Source organism: Hippopotamus amphibius, chromosome 3 (assembly GCF_030028045.1).
Source record: "Hippopotamus amphibius kiboko isolate mHipAmp2 chromosome 3, mHipAmp2.hap2, whole genome shotgun sequence".
Lineage (NCBI taxonomy): Eukaryota > Metazoa > Chordata > Mammalia > Artiodactyla > Hippopotamidae > Hippopotamus > Hippopotamus amphibius.
This window is the reverse complement of record NC_080188.1, coordinates 72,142,179-72,167,480: the sequence shown is the minus strand read 5'-3', so window position 1 is coordinate 72,167,480 and position 25,302 is coordinate 72,142,179. Positions and strand designations below refer to the sequence as shown.

General features: G+C 40.8%; 1 protein-coding gene across 1 annotated transcript in view; it reads left to right on the top strand.

Annotated features, from left to right (window-relative positions):
* MAML3 (mastermind like transcriptional coactivator 3) overlaps positions 1–25,302 on the top strand; it is a 414,210-nt gene that overhangs the window by 182,840 nt on the left and 206,068 nt on the right. The gene's annotated exons all lie outside the window — the stretch shown is intronic.

Genomic DNA, 25,302 nt, shown 5'->3' with positions numbered 1-25,302 from the left:
CCAGGAAGATAAAATGTGAAAGTGAAGCATCTTATCCAAGGTGGCAGGTAGGACACGTGGAGCGATGAGAATGGGGTCTCCCAAGTGTGCCCGGGCATGGGAATCCACCCACACTTGTTAACAATGCGGTTCCCAGCTGCACCTCAGAACTACTGAATCAGAATGTTCAGGGAAGAGGCCCACGAATCCTTCTTTTTACCAAGCACTATGAATGACTTGAGCCCACACAGTTAGCAGTAACCCAATCCAGCAGAAGGGACAACTCCTCTCTCATTTCAGTCTCCTGTCACCACTGGAAGGAGAGGAAAGTCTCTAAGAGGATGAGAAAGTTAACCCCAAGAATTCAGATGCACTGTGGGAATAGCAGCTACTTCTGCCCATCCCTGGAGTTTTCAAGAAAAGTACAGATTTATGTATTTTTAAATGTCAACCCTTCATACCACTGGTTTTCAAAAAAGGCCCTGGGGACTAATAGCTGTGTCTGTAAGCATTCTCCAGGTGGTCGGAAAACGGGATGCTTTCAGAATTTGTGTTTTTTAAATGTAAATTTTGAGTGGGTGATAAATGCACAAAGTACAAAATTCAAAAGGTTAAAAACAGTATATGGTGGAAGATAAATCTCTTTTCCACCCCCCGCCTTTTTTTCCCCTGTATCCCAGTTCTCTTTCCCAAAAGCAACCACTGTTACCATTTTCTTATGTTGCCTTCCAGTAATATCCCAAGCATATATAACATTATATGTGTGAGCGAATGCTTTCTTTTAAACCCAAATGATATCCATGTTTAACGTCTGTGTCGTTGTGTCTAATTAAATTGATACTTTTCCTCGGAGACCACATTGATTTCGTGCCATAGCTTTTGTGATAGAGAATGCTAAAATCCCCAGTAGTTCACCAATAAAAGTTCATTTCTCTCTTTTGCAAAAGTCCAGTGTGGGAATTCAGTGGACAAGCAGCCAGCTCCTTCTATCTTGAAGTTGGTGCATGGGCTTTGGAACCTTTTGCTTCCAGCTGATGGGGAAAAGAGAGAGCCTAGAAGATCATGGGGAGTCTTGCTGGGGGTTTTATGGGGCACCCTTGGAAATGGCACACATCATTTCTGCCCGCAATCTTTTGGCAAGAACTAAATCAAATATCCCCACCCAGCTGCAAGGAGAGCTGGGAAATGTAGTTCTTTCCTGGGCAACCAATCACCAGTATTGGATCCACACAGGGGAAGGGGGGTGCACATCTTTGGTGGGCAGCTAGCCATTCTGCCATAGTTCTCATCCCCCAGTATACCTGGTTTTCTCGTAACTACAGGGAGGGGGTTTTTGACTCTTGGCTCGTGGGAGTACAGTAAGGAGGTTGGTAAGCGAGTTTTATACCGCAGATGTAACCTGTGAGAGTTAGAGAACCACTACTTTATTCAGGAGGCCAAAGATCAGTTTCAGCTTTTGCCTGTGCAGTATGTGAGCCCAGGTCCCAGAACTGCCCCATTGCATCTGTCTGTGAACAGGGAAATCCATTGCCTACTTGGACACTCTATTTGACATCCTCAAACCAAATGATTTCCCTATTATCTAACCCAGATAGAGCCAAGAATAGAGGGATTCCAGAATCCCCAAATCCCAATCTGCCTATAAAACATTCTGGCAATATTCTAATTGTCCTTTTCAAGCTTTAATTTAATGGTCCCTCCCTGCCCCCTCCTCTCATGCTAGGCTTGCTACACAGCAATTTTCTGGCACCCTTTTTGCTTACAAAACTGTCTTTGCTACTAGAGGGGGAAAAAAGAGCAAAAACAAATCAGCAATATAAAGAAGTTGTGTAAGTTAAACGTTGGAGAGGGAGATGTTCTGAAGCTGCTGGGAACATCCCAGCCTGACCACCACCGCTCCCCACCCCCACCCCATCAGTGGTAGAGGCTCCCCCCTCCAAGGCTCTGCCTGCGTAAGCCCCCAGAATAGAATCTCTGGGATGAAGCTGTGATGGAAAGAGAAAGCAGAAGGAGGTGAGCCACATCCTTTCCTTACCATCCATCCCAGCCTTTATGAGCCAGGAGCTGGTAGCCTCACTGGTGGACCTCAGGCAGGCAGGGGAGGAGAGAGGCCTCGCGTCCCCCTGGGCATTTCCGCCTGGGTTTTCTCTTCCTTGCTGGTTTGCGTGGACTCTGTGGTCACTGTTCTCCATGTCGGCACATTCAAAATTGCTGACTGTAAACACTGAAGGCGGCGTGCCTGCTACTGAAGAAGCCACAAGGAAAACAGCTCTGGGCAACTGTGGATGTTCTTGGTGTGACATATTCCGAGCTCCCAGCACTGGTCCTTTACTGAGTCCAAGGCTCTGTGGTTTGGGTGGGATGGGGAGAAAGACCGAAGGAGTGGGGAAAGAAGGAGATCAGCCTTTTGAGATCTTTTCTTAAGGAAATAAATATTGGTTTTCTATGGGGTCCTTTCTCTGGGAGCTGGGACAGGAGAGAAATTCGGACAGCTGGAATGGGAGGGTTGCCAGCCGGCAAAATGAGAGGGTAACAACCAAACCCAACTGCAGATAGAAGTTGGAAGCCATTAGAGTCATGAGGGAGTTCGCCAGGATCTTGGAAGGAAATGTTTACCAAAATACCATCCTAAACCAAATCGCCTCTTTAAGTCTCTTGGGCTGGCGCAGGGTGGCACCCAAAGCCGCGCTGGTGGGTGGATGCACTTCCCACTGGGGGCGGGACTTGGCGGGATTCTGAGCTGGGTGGCAGCGGGTCTCTGGGGCCCCATTTGGGCACTTCCACAGACCAGGGTGTGTGTCTCTGTAGCCTGTCAAACCACAACCATTCACAGAGAGCATGTGGATTAGAATCTTCCGCGGTCAAACCAGGAAGAGTGTGTTACCCAGCTCCAGAAAGTTTGTTAGGCTCTGTGCTTGTACTTAAAATAGCCAGCTTTATCTTTTATTACAAGAACTGTAATGGAAGGAGGCTCTACCTAGAACAATTTGTGACTATATTGCGAGCCTTCTATGTAAAAGTGATAAAGCCTGGGTTCTGAGGTGGGTGAGTCAGTTCTCCAGAGAAAAAGAACCGAGAGGACATGTATATGTCTATGATATATATATATGAGGATATATAGATACATATATCTATATAACAGTAGGATATATATGCCAATAGGTGTGTGTGTGTATACATATATATATGCCAATAGAATATATATATCTTACATATGAGAGATATATATACATACACATATATCATATGTATTATATATATCCTATATACCTCCATATATATCCTATACGTCTACAATGTGTGTGTGTATATAAACATATACATATATATATGAAAATACACATCCTTATATATGTGTATGTATATATACACACACACATTGTAGACATATAGGATATATATGAAGGTATATAGTATATATATATACACACACACATACATACATATATATATATAGAGAGAGAAAGAGATGGAGAAGGAGATTTATTTTAAGGAATTGACTCACATGATTGTGGGGACTGGCAAGTCCAAAATCTGTAGAGCAGGCTGGCCACCTGGAGATTCAGGTAAGAGTTGATGTCGCAGTTTTGAGTCCCCAGTATGCAGACTGGAAACTCAGGCGGGTTTCTTTGTTGCAGTCTTAAGGCAGAATTGCTTCTGGAGGAAACCCCAGTCTTTGCTCTTAAGGCCTTCCGATGCTTGGATGCAGCCCACTCACATTAAGAAAGGTAATAGGCTTTACTCAAAGTCTACTGATTTAAATATTAATCACGTCTGAAGAAATAACCTTCACAGCCACAGCTAGGCTGGTGTTTAACCAAAGAACTGGGCACCGTAGCCTAGTCAAGTTGACACATAAAATTAGCCATCACATGGGGAATTTGTACGTTAGAAGTGGAACGTTATATTCAGATGCCCGTACGTCAAATGATAGAAATTTCTTTAGAGTAAAACATGCTATAAAGCCAGGCTGCCTCAGTGACATGCTTGCTGGTTTCCTTGTGACAGATTGTACTTGGTGTAATCTCTGATCTAATGGGCATTCATTGGAAATAGTTCTTTTTACCTTGATGTCAGGGGAATAGCACATGGGCTGGTACAGGGCACTGAAAGAGCAGTTCAGTTCCTGATTCTGCCTCTGTCTTATGATAAGAGCCTGCGAGTAATTAATTTCTACCACCACTTCTGTACTTTGAGAAGCGTGTCGATAAGGCACAGAGGCTGTATCGCCAGAGGGGAGAGTGCGAACTCCGGGATGAAACTGCCCAGGTTCAGATCCCAGCTCTGGCGCTACCAGTGTGTTGTTTAACCCACCTGTGCTTCAGTTTCCTCCTGTGTAGAACGGGGATGAGACTAATAGGTTCTGCCTCGTAGGGCTCTTGCGACGATTAAATGTATTAACATATGTAACTGTCTGCACTTTACAGACACACAGTTAGTGCCACATAAATGTTTGCTCTCATAATGATTACTTTCTGGGAATATGCAGAGAGAAAGTCTGAGTAGAGGATGGAGGTGGTTGAAGAAAAGTTTCTCGAGGTAGATTATGCATTAGAACTTTGCTCTAATTCAGTCAATGTTTGAGACTACTTTCTGGTGTTGTCCTTTAGAGAACTCCATTCCTAAGCCCCTTAGATGGGTTGAAACCGAGATGGAGCCTCCTGATATCCAGTTCTGCGCTGTAGTTAGTGTCATGGAGAACTTCCAGGGTGTTAAGAATGAGCTAACACACCTATGAATGTTAAATGTCTTGGAAGCGGTTTCCTGATGAGTGAATAGCAGATGTGGCAATGGCCATGGTCTAATTGCCCAAGAGGTAGTTAAATATAGTTTTTATTCCTTTTCTAAGCAGTTATTTGAAAGCTGAAATATTCTCCCTGAAAGGCCTGTCAATTGTTCTTAGCCTCTAAGTGTAGCACAGAGTAGGAGTACTTGGGAGTGTGTTTCCTTCCTAAACATCTAATTTATCTCTGTAAATTGTTGAGTTTTCTACATAGGTTTTTGTTTTGTATACTTCTATTTTTGACTTTTTGGTGTAGAGTAGTGGCTTCTATTGTCCTACAAATTTCAGTAAAAATAATACTGGTTACCTTTTATTAAGATCTTCTATGTGTCAAGCACCATAGCGAAGGCTTTCTATATATCATTACATGTAATCTTCACAATAATCCAACAAAGAAGGTACCATTATTATCACTATTTCCCATTCCATTTGAAGAAACTGAGGCTTAGAGGGGTGACCTTGCTCCAAGTTCACCACCGGTAGCTAGATTCCAGGTGGCAGGAATGTAAAAGCTCAAGCACTTAACCACGATCCGCTAATGTTCTTCAAGTTTCAGCCTACTTTCTGCTAAGAGCTTGGAGGTATTTTGCAAGGTGTGCGTTGAACTGCCCTTGGGTCTGTAATGTTTTTATTAGGTAATACTGAGTCCAGTCTAGAGTGTTAGGAAGCTGTCATTTTCATGCCAGTATTGTTTGTGTTTCATTGAGCAGGGCTTTCCCTGGTCGGGTGCCTGACAGCCGACCTATGTGTGTAGGCTCTCTGCTGTGGACCAGTTTCATCCCTGGAGGAGATTTAGGGACTGAGACCTAGGCCTTGGGCTCTGGCTAGTTCTCATGTCTCTTAAGCAAACAACTCTTCACTACCTTGAGAGCAAGAAGGAAAATGTCATTTAAATAGCAGTTTAGAGCTAGAGGAAGGACAAGGAAGGAATAAAATTTACCAGAGATGTTAAGAAAATCTCCAGTGCCAACGAAAAATGAACATGGTACAATTTTCACACCTACTGTATGTGTATTTTCAGAAGTGATCCTTTTATGCAGTAGAGACGCTGACATATCAACGATGAAAATTTTACAGTAATCAGAGAGGTTGTGTGATGTGGAGAGTCTTCCTCTATAGTTAGAATAAAATTTTGTGTTTTTTACTGTCAGGATGTGAGCTTAATTATAGCACGTTGCAAACTTTGCCTTTGTAAAGGGTGTGTGTGCGTGCATGTGTGTCTGGAGAAGTTCAGGTGCTATTTTTGTTTTCCTTTTGAAGCATCAGTAGGAGTCGATGTATGGTAGTTTAAGAAATATGCTACTTCTTGACCCTCAGTGAATTGATAAGCTCCCTGAGGGCAGGAAGCATGTTTTATCCCTCTGTTTTAGCTCTCACCATACTACTTAATGATATTTATTTACTTGAACAAAGCCAGGGATATCTACTTAGGCTATTTGGAAGGCTTTCATTTTTATTTTTAGTTAAGTAATGCACTAATTATTCTACTGGAAATAATTTTTTTCCAGCATGGAAACTTACATTTTAAAAAAATCTGTAATTATTCATTATATTATCCCCAGAATTAGCACTCTTGTGTTTGTTTGGTCTCGTTATTTTTCGACTCTTCAGGAAATGCCTTTATGTGTTTGTACGTACCTGTGTGTTTAGCGTCAAAAACATTATTACATTGAGATTATTCACATTGTTAGGCTCATTACACAGACTGAAAAGTACTTGATTCTGGCCACAAGTCCCTCATATCAACCATGAAAATTTGCTTAAACCCACATTCCCTGAGCCTGAAAGAATCAGCCTGGATGGTTTATCTAGAAAAATAATGAATTCCACCTTGCCTTTAAAGACTTTAGTATGAACCTGATGCATATATTATCTTTAATTAGCTTCTGAACGTAAGATTTTGCCTCACTTTGCACATAGTAAGTTTTCACTATTGTGTATATTGAATGATTAATTCAAAACACGTCAAGATGGAACTAAGAAAAATGAAACCAGCCCACATTTGGGGGGTATAGGGTTCACAAGGTTTTATTGGCATTTTCCATTCTGATTCTACCATCATACCGTTTGGGGAAACTTAACATGTTCTCATTAGAAGATGTTTGATGCTAAAATAGAATGTAGTTAATCAGGACTGAGGAGATGTGCGGTGCATACACTTATTAGGGAGCAGTCCACTGGCTCCTTATTACGGCTGTTAGTTCCCAGGCAACACCTTCCCCATTTTTTTTGTTTGTTTCATACAGTGGCTTATGAAACACCAGTGCCTGATTAAATGCTTTGGTATGATGTACCTGGGTAAGTAGATGAACCTGTGCTGGTAAAACCATAATCTAGAGGAATTGAAACATTTTAACAATTGAAATAAAATTTTGATTTATTTTTATTAAAAGTAGGGAAAAATCTGCCTAAGACAAACATTTATTAAATCTGTCTAGTATCAGGCTGTCTAAACTCAGTGAAACAAAGTTGGTGAAGCTAAAGTTAACATGATGATTTTAAATATCTCCAGGCAGTTAAAACTTTGACTTTAAATTGTATCTGAGTGTTGTAGAAAATGCTGTCTTGTCTGTGGTTTAGTTTTAGTATTAAGGATAAATGTTTGACTGTTAAAAAAGAGGAATTGGCATCCAGCATTCATCGATCCATAATACCAAGCATGGAACTTGTGGGCTTAAGAATATATTTTTTTAAATTAATTAATTAATTTATTTATTTTATTCGCTGTGTTGGGTCTTTTTTTTTTTTTTTTTTTTTTGCTGTGCGCGGGCTTTCCTTTAGTTGCGGTGAGTGGGGGTTACTCTTTGTTGTGGTGCACAGGCTCCTCATTGCCGTGGCTTCCCTTGTTGTGGAGCATGGGCTCTAGGCACATGGGCTTCAGTAGTTGCAGCACATGGGCTCAATAGTTGTGGCTCACGGGCTCTAGAGCACAGGCTCAATAGTTGTGGTGCAAGGGCTTAGTTGCTCTGCAGCATGTGGGATCTTCCTGGAGCAGGGATCAAACCCGTGTCCCCTGCATTGGCAGGCGGATTCCCAACCACTGCACCACCTAGGAAGCCCAAGAATACATCTTTTAAAAGTGTTTCTTTACAAGGTTTTAGACAAAGTCACATCAGTGTATTGCTGGAAGTCATTTAAGCATCTGAATTCATCAGAATCAAGTAAAATGCTAATTCAAATAATCTGCAGAAATAGAAAGAGTTCTTTGCTTTGGAATAATTCAGCCTTTTAAAAAAAAATCTGGAATCAGCCATTCTTCCAAGGAGCCCTTCTTCTTGGAAGTGGAAAATAGTTTTTGGAGGCCACAAACTGGGCTGTAGCGGTGATCATTGCTAAGGATTGTCATTACTCTTAGGCCTTTCAGTTGACAGAGCTAGGAAGTGTGTGTGTGTGTGTGTGTGTGTGTTTTAAGAAAAGCTGTCATGGATTTAGACTGATATTTTAAATTCAAATTTAACATTAAATGCTTTTTTACTTAACTTTTAAAAACTTCTTTTGATGAATTCAGGATTTTATATGCAAATATTTATTTAAGATGTTTTGCTGAGGCACAATTGACTTACAACGTTATATTAATTTCAGATGTACAACATAATGATTCAATATCTATATATATTGTGAAATGATCTCCACAGTAAGTCTAATTAACATCCATCACCACACATGACAGAATTTTTTTGTTATGAGAATTTTTAAGATTTACTCTCCAAACAACTTTCAGATGTGCAATAGAATATTATTAACTTTAGTTGCCATGCTGTGCCGTATACGAAAAGTCACTTGCCTTGTAATAATTCAGTTTTAATTGAGAAAGTAAACTTTAAAAAGCGGAGAAGCTCAGCTCTCCTTAATTGCCCAAGTAAATAAGAAGGGAAAAGGGAGGCCTGGGAGAGTGAATGAAACTGCCCAGAGCTGACCTCAAATCAAAACTTCCTGGAAGTTGCCTTTCTCCTTTCCTAGGGCGTGGAGTGAGGGAATCCTCCTTTTTTTTTTAAACTTTTGCCTTTGGGCCGCCACCTAACCTTTAGTACCATGTTGTGTTTTGGATGTTTTGTAGTGAATATTCAACAGATTGTGGATAATCAACAGAAGGGAGCTATTTAGCATATCAAATCTGCTACTGCAAGAAGATCTCCATTGAACATATTCTAAACAAGTAAATCACATACATTCAGTGTGGGTATTAAATCCAACTTGATACACATCCACACTTGGTCCTGCTTCTTCCTATTTGCATTTTAGCCTAAATCATACTCTGCATGACCACTTGCACCCAGAGCTGGTCATTCCCTAGAATTCCAGGATTGCTGCAGTGGGCTTATCTCCTGAAATAAACCCTAAGCATCCTCTGGTGCCCCTCCCTTATAACCCACCTCCCACCCCAGGAATCAAATTGCATTGGCTTCCCCTTCTTCTTCTCTAATGTTCAGTTTATTTCTTCTTTACTTCTTTTCTCTATTTTCAAAGCAGGAACATTTAACTTTTCCAGCCCCTGGCAATTTCTGACCTCTCTAGAGCTCTCTCCAGGCCCCATCAGTTGTGGGTCCTCTTTATTCTTTTCCTGTCAGTTATGCCTGGCTTCTCCAATATCTTCTTTACCTCCATGTGCTATAAAGATTATAAACCTTTTTCCCTCGAATAGAAGCAGCTTTCTATTCTTTGATGTTATATGATTGTCGGGGCAAGGTGCTATTCAAAACAACCCTATATTTTAAGTGTTTCACTTTGGAAGAACCTTTTTATTTAAGTGAAACATTCTTTTTTATTTTTGTCAGCACCCCATTTCATAGGTATCAGTAAAATAAATTTTGATTTTGTATTTTTTGTTACAAAATTATATGTGTTTTATTGAGGAAAAAGATCAAAATACAAACAGGTATATAAACATTTTACCTTGGCAAAGAATATCAGTTGTTTTGAGTTAGATGGTTGTTATTCTAATATGGCAGAGCAAAAAAATGTTGCCCAAATTAAGCTGTCAAACTGAAAATGCTTTGCCTCACCGTAACTTCACAGATAATCTGCTTTATTTAGCTTTAAGGAATAAAATAACCAAAGCACGATTCAGTTTTCCAATGTAACTGCTCCAGCATGTGTTTCTATGTAGTTTACACATATAATATGTATCTTTTTTACATGGGAGAACCAGAAACCTGAGTTTTTTCTCATCAGTGGTAGGAATATGTACAATAGGGGGCATATACCTTGGTAAGGAAAAAAAAAAAAAGAGTCATGAAACTGTACCTTCTTTAAGTTTGATTTCAATAATCTTTCTGATGAGTGATTTACCTACGATCCAATCTAAGACAAAGGAGGTTCAGGAGCCTCGTGTCATCATCATGAAGTGGTGGCTCTCAGATGAGATGTCTGGTTCGTTTCTTCTGGTCAGTGTCGTGTCCAGATTGATCACAGAGAACTGACTTCAGTGAGCACACGGTGGTTCTGGGCCACAAGCTGTTTGTAGCAGGGAGGGGATGGGAAAGAGGACCTGCCCACAGCCAAGTGGGCATGGACTCCTGAATCTCTTAGCTTGGCTGTTAAAGAAGGTAATGAAATCCTCTGGGTTGTGTCCTCCTTGATATTATGCCTTTGTTTGGTTAAAGTTTTCTCATGGGAGGTAAGAGAGGATTGAGTAACTCACTCAGCTGTATATTTTATACTGCAATATGAGGGCACATTAGATCGAAGGGCCCAGAGGCTGATCGTCTCTCTGTGTCTTGCCGCTAGGGAGGTTTCGCATGTATCTCGACTCCCTGTACATACACACATGCGTACAACACATGCTGATACACATGCATGCACGTCTCACACACATATGCACGGGCCTTGTTGATGTCTGGTCATTGTTATCATTCTTTCTGCCTCCAGAATTCTCCCCCATCCCTAAAAAAAAAAGAAAGAGTCCAATACCATCACCAGCAACGGTGGCAAATTAGTATTACCCTAGTTTCATGCACCAGAAGAAGGCTATATAGCATGACACTTGGGGAGAAAACTTCTTAACAAACGTAATAAAAGTTGAAAGTTTTACACCTAATTCATGGACTTACCTCTGTCTGTTCATGGCTTTGTTTCAGAAACTCAGTGATAAATTCATAAGTCCATGGATTATTTTGCAGAATCTACAACACGGTAGGAAAACCAAAGATTAAACACATACAATAACTTATACTAGAAAACCGTACACCCTGAAAAGAATTTTCAAAGATAGTATAAGTTATTACCAAATTCTGTAATGTGAGCAGCATATGCTGCCAATAATGTACAGCTGAATCTAGAAATAGAAAACAAAATAAAAAAGCCAGCATGTCTTTATGAGAATGAAAGGAATATTATGTCATCATAATGAAACGCTAGACCAAATCTACATAGTAGGGGTGGAGAGCATTTTAATTTATGGTTGTAATTGAACTAACACAAAATGTGACATCCCACTCTTTCATCAGCATCGCTCACGATCTATATTTAACATAGATTACAGGACAATATCATTAATAACAAAGTCTGAGAACTGAGCCAACTCCTAAGTTATGTAACTAAACCTTAATGAACAGCAGTTCCCTGGTGTTATATCTCTGTGTACTGGGACAGGGCAGAAATGGAGACTGAGCTCTACTGTGCTCTTAAAGGGAAGGGTAACATGGGCAGGGCACTGCTGCTGTGTTGTACATGTGACGAGAGATAAGTAATGGCATCCAGGTGAGGGAATTAAGAAAGCCAGTGTGCTGGGGAGAAGCCAAGTGGGTCCCCAAGGAGGGAGCTGGGTTTTGGGTTCATTCACGAGGCAGCTAACTCAGACTTCAGGGAACAATTTGCTTCCTTTTTCAGCCGACTGTCTTTGGCCAGATCTAAAATATACCATGGACCTTTTATTGCATGCCTCTTCTGTGCCAGATAATTTACCTATATTACTGCTGCGGTAGTCCTCACGGAATTGAGGAATTGCCATCTCTTTCTACGGGTGAGGAAACCAGGGCTCAGAGAGGTTAAGTACCTCGCTTGAAGTTACATAGCCAGGAACGAAGAGGGTGCAGATTCCAATCATCCTTTAGTCTAGGTGCCCTTGTGACTCTTAAGATATTGCTGTAGGCTGAATGTTTGTGCCCCTCCCTCCAAATTCATGTGTTAAAACCTAACCCGCAAGGTGATGGCATTAGGAGGTGGGGCCTTGGGAGATGATTAGGTCATGAGGGCAGAGCCCTCACGAATGGGATTAGTGCCCTTGAAAACTCCCTTGCCCCTTCTACCATGTGAGGATACAATGAGAAGCCTGTGACCTGGAGGAGGGTTCTCACCTGACCATACTGGCATCCTGATATCAGACTTTCAGCCTCCAGGCCAGTGACAGATACATTTCTGTTGTTTATAAGCCAGCCAGTCTCCGATATTTTTGTCATAGCAGCCCAAATGCACTAAGGCAGATATTGTGCCGATATGACATAGATTGAGTGGAATAAATGTGGAGAAAATAAGTCTGCTAAATACAAGCGAAGGTGGTTTCTGGCAGATTAAATGAAGTATTAGTGGTTGGGGCAGTGATAGGGCAAAGAAGGAAAAGTGTAAGGATGTACCTAAAAAACAATTTCAAACAATGTGAAAGAGGTATATAGCAGGTTGGAAAATCAGAGCACTAACAAACGGTTTGGCATGGAAAAGTACATTCAAATTCAAGTACTATGCAGAAGGCTCTGTACTGGTGCCTTGTTCAGCCATATAGGAGGTATCAAAGCCCTTAGGAAATTTATAGTTGAATGGAGAAAAAAGACACTTAACAATGTATTAAGAGCTATCATTAGAGATATTAACAGAGTGTCACGGAAGCACAGGAGAGAAGAGACTAAATTGTAACTGAGAGATTTGGGGAAGGATTTGTTGAGTATGGGCCTTGAAGGCTAGAGAGCACTTTGGCTGATGGTGACAGAGGCTGAGATGGGGATGAGAGTGTGGGAAAAGGGCATTCCAAACACTGAGGTTGGTAGGAACTTAGGAATACCAAGAGATGCCTAGAAGATTGAGTCAGGGCCGTAAGCCAGACTTAGCAGTCTTGTGGAGAATCTGGGAGGTCATGCCAAGAAGTTTGGACTTTACTCAGCCGTAGGGAGCCTTGGAAGATTTCTGAGCAACTTGATGATGTCTGGATGTGCTTTAGGACAATCATTCTGATGCCTCTGTCAAGCATGAAGAGAAACAAGGATAGAATCAAAACTTTTGCAGTGATAGTTTATGTAAAAGGTAAGGGAACCTCAACCAAGCCTGTGGCAGTGAAAGAGGAAGAAACACATACAAGGGACAGTCATTGAAGAGGTAGCATCAGAATGTGAAGAATGAAGAGTAGCAAAAATTCAGTGGTGTGGCCATGGGTCCTTTTGAGTAAAGGTGTCAGGTGTTTCAGAAGGGAGAGGAAGTAAAGATATTTATGGAATACAGACTTAAATTAGAAGCCAGCCTTCCCAGTATGCAGTGTGGGAGGCACTGTTGGTCACAGAGTCTTCTTTAGTTGTATATACATCAAGGTTATAAAAGATGACTAGGAAAATTGTGTCTGGGAAAGACAATAGCTGTACCACACGGTATAGTAATTGGGTTTGTGTATATCCAAAAGTGTTTGTGCACTGGATAGCACTCTGAGTACCATTGGCCATACATTAAAATTAGTCTCATTATTTTAATTACAATACATGTTATACAGCATATATATCTTTAAAATGTATTCATATATACACACATGTATTACTTAATATAAATATGTCAAGTATATCTTTGATATATAAAAATACATCACATGTATCTTTTTTTTAAGCTCTTTATTGGAATATAATTGCTTTACACTCTTGTACCAGCTTTTGAGGTACACCAAAGTGAATCAGCTGTATTTATACATATATCCCCATATCCCCTCCCTCCCGCGACTCCCTCCCACCCTCCCTGTCCTGGCTCTCTAAGGCAACACCCATCATCGAGTTGATCTCTCTTTGTTATACAGCAACTTCCCACCACCTATCTATTTTACAGCTGGTAGTGTAAATATGTCTATGCTACTCTCTCACTTCGTCCCAGCTTCCCCTTCGCCCCCCGCCCCCACAACCCTGTGTCCTCCAGTCCATTCTCTGCATCTGCATCTTTATTCTTGCCCTGTCACTGGGTTCATCAGTACCATTTTTTTCTTTAGATTCCGTATATATGAGTCAGCATACAGTATTTGTTTTTCTCTTTCTGGCTTACTTCACTCTGTATGACAGACTCTAGGTCTATCCACCTCATTACATATAGCTCCATTTCATTCCTTTTTATGGCTGAGTAATATTCCATTGTATGTATGTGCCACATCTTCTTTATCCATTCATCTATTGATGGGCATTTAGGTTGCTTCCATGTCCTGGCTATTGTAAATAGTGTGGCAATGAACATTATGGTACATGTTTCTTTTTGGATTATGGTTTTCTCTGGGTATATGCCCAGGAGTGGGATTACTGGATCATATGGCATCATATATATCTTTAAAACACCTTTATCAAGGAAAAGATAGCCTCCATTGACTTGAATGAACTATTTTTGTTTTAATTTAGAGTTTTATCATTTAAAAAATTATCATGTAAAAAATTTATTAAAGTATCATTAATTTACAGTGTTCTGTTAATTTTGTGCTATATAGCAAAATGATTCAGTTATACACATATATATTCTTTTTCATATTCTTTTCCATTATGGTTTATCACAGGATAGTGAATATAGCTCCCTGTGCTATACAGCAGGACTGTGTTGTTTATCTATCCTATATATAAATAGTTTGCATTAGAGTTTTACCTTGATCCCTTGTGTAGGCCTTGAGGCAAAAGGAAATTGTGCCATTGTTTCAGAAAGCAGCAGGCTATTAAAATATTTCATCCCCTTTCATAACCACCACCACCACCACTCCACTCCTACAACCACCTCACATCTCATCACCCAGGCACGGTTATAATATGCAGTGTGCTAATGTAGCATGGCGTATGCATTAGAGCATCATTATATTTTCTGATTTTCCAATCTAGAGATGGCTTGAAGTGTAAGAAGCCTTACTAACTGATAGTAGTTGCAGGTTCTGAACTTAGCTTGCCTCAAACTGGCTCTGTGACCTTAAGCAAATCACTTCATGACTCCAGGTCTTCGTTTCCTTTGCTGTGAATGGGTGGAGCTGGACTGTGGTCCCTAGGGTCTCCCCCACCTGGCGGATACTCTGTGCCCTTGATGTCCAGGACTAAGTACGCCTGCGTTGTCTTTCCCCATCTCTAGTATTAAGTACCTACCCAATGACTACAAGCAGTTCAAAACGTTCACTGTTATCGTTTCAGAATATGTCGTTGCCTGTATGTTAAACTCTCTTGTCCTTCGAGACCACGCATAGACCTTGACGACCAGACTCTGTAGGGATGTAAGTGTGTCCACACTGGGACAGGATACAGGAAAAACAGGGAGCGCTGTGTGTGTGGTATCAAAGAGGCGCTTTTACCTAGCAGACAACCACTAAATCAGTGTTTGTCTCTCTAGCCTCAGAATCCAGCAGGGATATCGAGTTGAAGTCTGTACATCTTGATCTGTCTGGTTGGTGAAATTTTGAAGTCTGGGGATATTGCATGAAGGCAGGAAAGGTGTAATGTAATTTACGGAGGCAGTTCTCCTAAATTCATCAGCAGAAAGCACATCTGTGTGCAGAATAGCAAAGGAAAAAAGAGACCTTAGAAAGGGGCCAACGAAGCTACAGGAGTGGCTGACATAAAGTTGAGTTCTGCTGTTGTTGCCTTTGAAGTTAAGTAATAAAAATGTCCCTTGACATAGCATTGTCTAGACAAGACTTTTGCCATTAACCTTTAATTCACTCTAAATTGTCACTGACCTGAACGCTGTGGGATTGTGTGGTGATGGGTTAAATCTATGACTGAAGTTAAGAATGAAATATTTAGTTCTAGGAAAGAAGAGTGCAGTAGTCATTACACTTCCAGGAAGGGCAATATTTGATGAAATTATGCAGATTTTAATTTGGTACTGGAAGAAAGGTATCGCTACAAAACTTTTTACTGAGTGTATCTTTTAGAAAATTTAGCTAGCTAGAACTAAAAGTTGGCAAATAGCATTTAAGCCTCTCTTTCCTTCTTGTTTCCCTTGTTTAAAAAAAATAAAAATAAGTTTTTTCTGACATTTTTGGATGCTAATGGGATACAGTTGTTCGACACCTGGTAGAAACTTGACCTTGCCTCACTTTCATCAAATAACAGAATAGGGAACTTCCCTGGTGGTCCAGTGGTTAAGACTCCACCCCCAGTGCAGAGGGCCTGGGTTCAATCCCTGGTCACAGAACTAGATCCCACATGCTGCAACTAAGAGCCCGCATGGCGCAACTAAGAGCCCGCATGCCGCAACTAAAAGATTTCGCATGTCACAACTAAGACCTGATGCAGCCAAATAAATAAATAAATATTAAAAGAAAAAATAAAAATAATAGAATAGACTGCTGGCTCCTGAATCAGCATCTTGGCTCTCACAAACAAGATGAGTGTCTAATATTTTGGGTTCTTGAAAAACTTGACTGAAACCATGATTTCAACAGAACTTCCTTTCGGGAGGTCACTTTTTAAAAGCTATTGACTCTTAGGACTATAGTATTGAGTGGAAAAAAAATCAAGTCTGTAAAGACTACTTAAAGTTGATACTTTTTTGGTAAATTGCAAAAATAAGCAAAACTTCATAGATAAATAGACAAGGTGCTTTCAAATTCAGGGTATGTCTGTTCTTAAGGTAGAAGAAGCCTATAGGTCAGTGGTAAAGCCCAATCAAAATGCTGAAACAGTTACTTGAAGGAGATATTTCAGTAGGGAATTAGGCCCTAAGGATCCTCTGGGATAGTCTTATCAGGTCATGTCCAAAACCTAAGCTTCAACTTTAAGAACCTAAATGTTTATACAAAACAATTTATTAATGAAACTGTGTTCTATGACTCAGTACTTCATTACAACAAATGCTATAACTTCATTACTTAGTAAAGATAAAATTTGGTGTACTATTACTCACCTGCAACTCATTGATTATGAAGGATAGAAAAAACTGAACACTGTGTTTTTTATATATATCTATATACATGTAATAAAACTGTTATATAAAAATGAAGAAAAATATTTTTTTTTAAAAAAGGGTATTCAAGTGGCATCATTGCAGGGAATAGGCAGACAGATAAAAAAGAGGCAGTGGGAGCAAATCTCTAAATTATTCTTTTAAAACAATAAGCCAGCTGAAGCATTGACAATGAGTGTTAGATAAAGGAAACACCATTTTTCCTAAGAAAGGAACGACCCCAATATTGGATGTGATGGATTTATGATTTTACCAGAGAAGAGAGGAAGGGCAGGGAAGGGGGGGGCTGTCTATTAACAAGATATTGCCGAAATCGCTTTTGCTTGGTGAATACGAAGCTTCCTGAGTATTGTTGGTGGAAATATGTTTATTGCTCAAATCTATTTCATGTAAGGTTACTTATTTATAACTTTAAAGATAATTTAATATGTAAAACCTCCTCTGCTGAAATGTGGGTATTAATTTACAAGCATCATTTATTGCACTTATGGCTGATGGATTGTTATGAGTCAGAACTAATAAACTTGTAAGGATTCATAGAATATCGGTCTGAAAAAAGTGTCTTTATGGTTGCCATGTAACTGCATCTGCCGGGAAGGCTGGATGACAGGAGAAGACTGTCGGACCCCATGTCTTGCTGAGGAAGGGGGGTGATGGGCAGTAGGGAGAACAGTAAAATACATGATGAATACCTTCTAATTGAGTGGATATTGGCAGCAGTACATTGCCCAGGACATCAAGTGTCTGGCAAAGCAGAGAGCTTTTGCTAAACATGGTTATACCCGCTTGGAAGTGGCCATTCTATAGACTGAGCCAGGTGATGCTAAGGAAACTGGGCTTTGTTGAAACAAACCAGGCACAAGATTGAACAAGCAGAAAATTGCTGTAGGCCTCAGGGTTTATTTTCTCTCTGCAGATAAAGAATCTTGCACTTCACATGTGTTCCAAAGTGGTGTTAGGGCAAAGAGGTTTAGAAAAACAAGAGCGGCAGCCCACCAGGTTTCCTTGACACAGAGGAAAGAACACATTAGAAGCTGAGTCAGGTGTTTTCCCCAAGCCCTCAAGAAAGGCGTACACTTTTGGAAGGTAAGGTCCCTTCTCTCCACATGCTCTTAAGTGAGGGGTGGGGAGAGCCACATGGTTCCTATTCGTCTTTGGCAGAAATAGGAGCTGAAGAGCCCCCGCTGACTTCCTCCCCCACTTTCAGAGAGAATGATGGGCGAGGATGAAGGCGAGGGCCGTCTGCCTTCTGATTAAGGGTGAGTGACGTCACTGCTGTTTGGAAGGCTGAACACTCAGTCCACAGTTGGCTTTTTGACATGTTAATCTGTATTTCCAGTTGAGAGAAGAGGATTTCCACATGCCTTTTCACACAGCCTCCCAATTCCTTTTTTGTTTTTTCTCCATTTCTTCTTTTCCTTCTCCCTCCCCACCTCAACACACACACACACACACACACACCCCCACACACACACTCACAAACATGTTCACAACACTCTCTCTCTCACACTTTCTCTCCCTGAGTGTCCCCCTTCCTGCTTTGCTAGCTCCTGGTTTTCAAACAAAGCCCTAGGCTGACCTCAGGAAGTAGAAGGGACTCTGGGTTAAGAGCTGCCTGTTACTGTAATCATTTATAAGACCTGAAGTTTGAGTGGCCACATTGGATTAAATAAATATTTAGCAGGCAGAAGCTGCCCTGCCTGGGAACATCAAAGGAATGTGACAGACTCCACCACTGGCCCTGGCATCAGGCCCGACAGTACAGAGCCCAGTGCTGGCTTTTACAGGCAGAACCCATTCCTTAACCATCCCAGAAAAAGACCCTTTTGTAAAGCTTCTGTACCAGTGAAGATACATATGTATTATGTAATAACCTAAATGGGCAAAACATTTGAAAAAGAATAGATACATGTATATCTTTAATTGAATCACTTTGCTGTACACCTGAAACTAATATAACATTGTTAATCAAATATGCTCCAATATAAAATAAAAAATTCTTTAAAATTCACATTTATAAGAAAGAAGGCTCTTCAGCATAAAATGTATTCTGTGTTGGATGTCTCTCCATTCTGCCCCCCAGCCACAAACACACACCCCAGGGCCCCTTACTTTTCTCCTTTTAGAAAGATGTTTCAGGAGTTCTAGTTAGTCTCTGATGGCAAGATACAGAATAAGGAACAGCAGAAGATAAAGAGGTTCACTCTAAGGAGGCTTACAGGCTGGGCCTGAGCAGAAAAAGCCAACAAGGAAATCTCTGGGGGCAAGCCACGCCCTCTTAAAGGTGGTGTGGTCCATCTATCATCTGCCTTGTCTGTGTGTCTGTGTATGTATCTCTTTCTCTCATTTTTTTCCTCCCTTCTAAGAACCTCCCTCCCTCCCTCCCTCCCTTCCTCTTTCAACATCTCTGTTTCCTCAAAGTAATTTCTTTGCAACGCGACTTTCCCACGTGGCTCACCTCACCTCCTGGCCTCTCTCTGTGTCACTGTCCTTTTGGTTCTGCTGCTACTGCTAACTGCATCTCTTTATGTTCCCTGATACATTTCCCAGAGTCAGAAGCTGACGGAGCAAGTTCATCTTTCAAGCCAGCCTATGTCATACAGAGACCTTGGATCAGGGCCTCCTTCCTGGCTGCGTTAGCTATGAACAAAGGGAGATGGTGTACAAATCTTGTAGAATTTGGTCGTTTCACTTAAAATGAAGATATGGGAGATCAACACTGCTGGTGAAAGTGTTTGAAACTAGATTGGTTCTATCAGTATCATAGTATGGTTTCCAGTGGTTTGCCACTCATGCAAACTTACTTTTAAAGGGACTTTGGGTAACATTTTTCTAGAAATAAAGATTATTAGTTGACGATACTTATTTGGAATTTGTGGCGATTTTAGCTTTTTTTGGTTGCTATTTCCTTGGCCCAGCAGAGACTTGTTTGGAAAATAGTGTCTATATTAGTATTGAAATAAATGATTTGGTGTAGGGGAGAATTTGAAACTCTTCACAATCTGTTCTATAGCTCCCCTCAAGCACTTTAGAAGCACCCTTTTATGTATAAACAATCAATATGCTAATTAAAAATAAGCCTTATCTACTTACTAGAGCCCTTAACTGACTCCAAGTCACCGTTAACTAAGCAACACTTTGTTCACCTTAGTTAGCTTGAGGTGTTGCATAATCCTGAGATCAGTGAAACTCTTTTAAAGTACTTTATACTTTATTCTTCCCACGCAATGACATCTCTCCATTTTCAGTCAGTCTGAATTAGGAGGAAATATCCAAAAATATCAAGATAACAAAAAACATCTGAAACCAGTAAGGAACTTATGTACAGTTAGCCCTCCATATTCACAATTTCTATATCTGAGCATTTAACCAACTGCAGATCAAAAATATTAGAAAAAAAAATTCCAGAAAGTTCCAAAAAAGAAAACTGGAATTTGCAGCACATGCCAGCAACTATTTGGATAACATTTACATGGAGTTTACAGTTACAGTTGACCATTGGACAACTCAGGAGATTAGGGGGGCATTGCTCCCACCTCCCCTCGAAAATCCACATGCAACTTTCTACTTGGCCCTCTGTATCAGTGGTTCAGTATTCGCGGATTCAATCAACAATGGATCGTGTAGTCCTGTAGTACTTACTGAAAAAAATCCACATATAAGTGGACCCCTGCAGTTCAGTAGTTCAAACTCTTTATTCCAGGGTCTACTGTATTTGCATAGCACTTACCTATTAGGTATTATAAGTAATCTAGAGGAGACTTAAAGCGTAATGGAGGATGTGCGTAGGTTATATGCAAATACTATGCCATTTTATTTAAGGGACTTGAGCATCCGTGGAGTTTGGTATCCACAGGGCTCTGGACCAATCCCCTGTGAATATTGAGCGATGATTATATAATTTAAGCAATGAAAATTTGACCATAGGGACAGAGAGTATATGGGAAATCTCTGTACCTTCCCCCTGAATTTTGCTCTGAACCTTTAATTAAACTGCTCTAAAAATTTTTTAAAGAATTTTTTAATAAAAAATCAAAAAAAAAAAAAAAAGAAAAAGAAAAAATCAAGCATAGGAGAAAATTAGTGTCCTAATCTGAGAAATAAGAACAGAATAGCTTTTATTTACATGATTTTTTTTTAAAGTTTGGTCAAGGGGGGGGTCAAAAGAGCGCTATTCATGGCAGGGCAAGAATAAGGATGCAGATGCAGAGAACAGACTTGAGGATATGGGGGGTGGGGCAAAGGGGAAGCTGGGACGAAGTGAGAGAGTAGCATTGACATATATACACTACCAAATGTAAAATAGATAGCTAGTGGGAAGCTGCTGCATAACACAGGGAGATAACTCGGTGATTGGTGATGACTTAGAGGGGTGGGATAGGGAGGGTGGGAAGGAGTTGCGGGAGGGAGGGGATATGGGGACATATGTATAGATACATCTGATTCACTCTGTTGTACAGCAGAAACTGGCACAACAGTGTAAAGCAATTCTACTCCAATAAAGAGCTTTAAAAAAAAAAAGCGCTATTCAAAGAATTGAGCAGATCAGAAAATTATTTCTAAAGTACTTTTTTAAAGTTCTTCTCACTGTTCAGAAAGTGATTCCAGAAACAGGGATTACTGAAGGAAACTACACAGGAAAGTTGTTGACACTGTAAAAATGTTTAGGTGGGAGGAAGATAAAGGCCCCTGATGAAGAGAATGCCTTCCATTGACCTACACGAACATCCAGAACTTCAGTTTGGTAGAAAAAAATTAGAGCAGACATGGGGACACGCTCCAGAACATCATATTCAAAAGTGAAGATATAAATAAATATTTTATAAAATAGCAAAACATAAAGTGGAAAACATTTTAATATGTCTCTGCAGTTCTAGGTGGTACAAGGTCCAAAGAAAAAAATGGCAGACAAAACCCCGTCATGATCAAGTAGTGTCTTAGCCTGTTGGTGAATTTTAGTGCCAAGAACGACAGGCTTGCTCAGGGAAGAACTTGAAGGCAGAACAGCAGGGCTTCATGGCTCCTGGAACTTGAGGCATGGGTCGATGCTCTGCTGTCACCATCTTGAGATTCTTCATTTTTGATCAAGGGATTCTGCATTTTCATTTCACACTGGGTCCTACAAGTTGTATAGTCAGTCTTGCTGGGATTTGAGGTTCCTTCACAGCATCTTGGGACACAAGAACCATAACCTAAGTGATTCTGGAATAACAAAGGAAACATGGACTCCATCTTTCTTCCAACTCTGCCACCTCACTTCTTTAGAAAACTAAAAATGGGACCATATTTGCCTTTCTGATTGCTTAATGCACACAGCCTCCCACTGGCCAAGCCTTGAAATTCCTGTAGCAGTGACAAAGCCTTCAATTTCATAATCAGAAAACAAAACAAAACAAAAAAATGTGGAATCAATTAGTACATGATAACCTAAGCAACCAACATACTAAAGTATGGTTAATTGGTGAATAGTGTAAAAGTCTAGTGTCCCATTACTCCCCACTCAAACATAGAAAAAGGGACTTAGAAGGACAGAGAAAAGGGAAAGTGACATGAAGGGGAGGGGGTTATGGGGGTGGATGGGAACAGCCGCACAATGACGTGTCTTCACTGCTTTGCAGATTTTGCCTTTAACTCTTCCTTGCTGCTGTGTTTGAGTGCTTGTAATTGACCCTCCAGTCCTGCCAACCCTGCTTACCTTAAATGATAAAGATGTCTTTTAATATGATAATTTTGTAAGGAGGGAGTTTAATCCCTGTGGGAATGGCTGTTTAGTATCTTCAAAGCTGCTCCTTTCCACCCTTGCACCCTTGGCCCATCTTTGCACCAGTGAAGGTCCAGTGTAAGGTCTTCCTTGACCCCTCTGTCAATTCAGGGTATGAATTTGGGTCTACAGACTCTTCCTGGCAATGTGTTCTGGTGGTGGACATCTCTCTTGGTCACAGAGCTTTTCTTGGGAGGTGATAACGTGGACTTCTCTCCTTCAGTGTGAGTCCTTTGATTCCACTGAAGAAGAATAGTCAGTCTCTATCTTCCATCTGATTATATAAGGATCTCAATTTCTACCAGACGAATGTCTGCTGTAGAAACCATTCAAGCAGCTTCATTCTGTGAGAGCCATGAGGGTAGGAGCAACACCTTGTCTAAAACAAGGCTTGAATGACTTTCACCTCTACAACCAGGAGGAGGATAAGCAAGTGAGAGTGGATCGTGGATGCTGGCCCATCCCCATGTGGTCACCTGGCTGGGGCCAGGCTGAGCATCCACGCCAGACCTCCTTACAGCCAATGGGTCTGCAGTTCCAAACTTCGTCACAATCTAATAGAAGAAAAAGTATGTGCTCTCTTTTCCTCCACTTCTGTCTTCTCTGTTGCCCTATAGCATGATCAGCTGTCTAGCATCTTGCAAAACAAATGAACAAATTTAGCTCTTTCCTTTCTTCCTTAAAAGGAACACAGTCAACCGAGACTGTGGCATAACAACAGTTGACTCATAGTTGCTTCTCAAGCCTGAAAGCCAAATATTCTCCAGCAAACACAGCCTATGCCTGTACATTATGTACTAATAAGTGCTATCATGATGGTATGGATGCTAGTATATTTGAGTTTCAGCTGTTCACTGAGATAAACCATCACCTCTGAATAGTGATACACCATTAATAGAGGAGCTGTGATGGTTTCATTCTAATTTCAGTGTTCTAAAACTCCCCGGTGACTGGAGTTATATGGCTCTGTTTTACTAGCCTCCAAGTCATAATGGATAAAATGTGGGCAATTTCTAGTTTAGAGAGTGCTAACTATCCAGCTTCAAAGAAAATGCCCCTTTGTGGTGATTATCAGTGCCAATGGCTAACCAGCATCATGGGCAAATGAAATTTCATTATCACCTAGAAAGGTCATTTTGCTTTTTAATGCAGTTTTCTAGTATATTGGACATTTAGCATTGCTGCTAGAAAGAAACAACACTGCGTGATGTAACAAAGCACCAGAATGGTCACATGGGACGTGATCTGCCTCAACCCTGCGTTTTGGGGGCCGTTGGACCTTTTCCCACCATCTTGCTTATACCGCAGTCTCTAACTCTAATAGTTGTTAATATAGCTCCTTGAAATCCGGAAGTTACCTTCGACTCTTTCCTTACTCTCCTCATCTAATCTGTTGTCAAGTGTTGACTGTGCTCACCATTGGTCCTCATATACGTCGCCTCCTTCCACACCTGTAGTTCTTGCTGCAGTTCAGGCCATCTCTGGTCCTTCCAAACTGCTTTCTCTCCTGCATAGATCTTCCCTGGTCCACAGATCTCCCCTCCATTCTGAGTCCCACTGTGTCACTCCTGTCTGATCATTTCTTGCTTGCAAACTCTCAGGAGCTCCCCATGGCCCGGGGACAGAGCCCACATTCCAACATAGCCAGCTGTTGATGGTGCTCTGTGACCCAGCTCCAGCCACCATGCTCCCTTTGTTGGACTGGTCTCCACGCAGACACAGCTACACCCTTTCCATGCCTTGCCTCCATTGCCTCTTTTCTATGCTTTTGTTCACGTTGTTTCCTTTTTCTGGAGTACTTTCCCCTAATCTTTTACAGATCCCATCCTGCCCATCCTTAAAGATCCATAGCTTCTTCAGGAAGCCTTACCTTATTCCTCCAATAGGAATGCATTTCTCCTTCCTCTGCACACCCATCGCCATTTATTTGTTTCTCCTAACACTCCTTACTTTCTGTATTATTTTTATATATTTCCTGGTAGCCTATAAACTATGTGAAAGCAGGGTCTAAGATTCATCCCTGTTCCATCCAGAGTGCTCTGTATGGGGCCTTAAACAAATACAGTACTTGCCAACTAATATTTGCTAAATTAATAACTCCATTTCCAATCTAATCAATGAATGGCTTTGGAGTTGATTATTAAATGTAACTATGCTTTAAGTGAAAAGACAGCTATTATGGGCATTGTACTGATGGAGAAAAAAAAAAGGTATCAATAAGGAGAGAGGAAGGCTAAAATGAACCCTGCTGGATTAGGATCAGAGCAGTAGTACAAACTACTATCTATATACACAGAGAGATACAGAAATGTACGTATCTGTATATAAATGGGTTACTATGCATACATATATTACCTAGCTCCATCTGCTGAGAAGGCCTAGAAGCAAACAGCTCACTTAGCACTCATATCTTGTTTCTAAACACCATTCTCCAATAAAAAGAACCAAGCCTCCTTGGAGAAGCAGTTGCTTTTCAGGGCTCAGGCAGGAAAAACACAAAATGAACCTGGAACATCTTATAGTGCCAGTAGATAAGGAGACACTCCCCCCAAACACAAGGGCTTGTCAAAAGAACGTAGGAGTCAATGTAAATGTGTTCCTAGTGACCAAATCCTGTACAACTTGGGCAGAAAAATAAAGACAGACAGTACTGAATTTTAACCCATAGAATAAA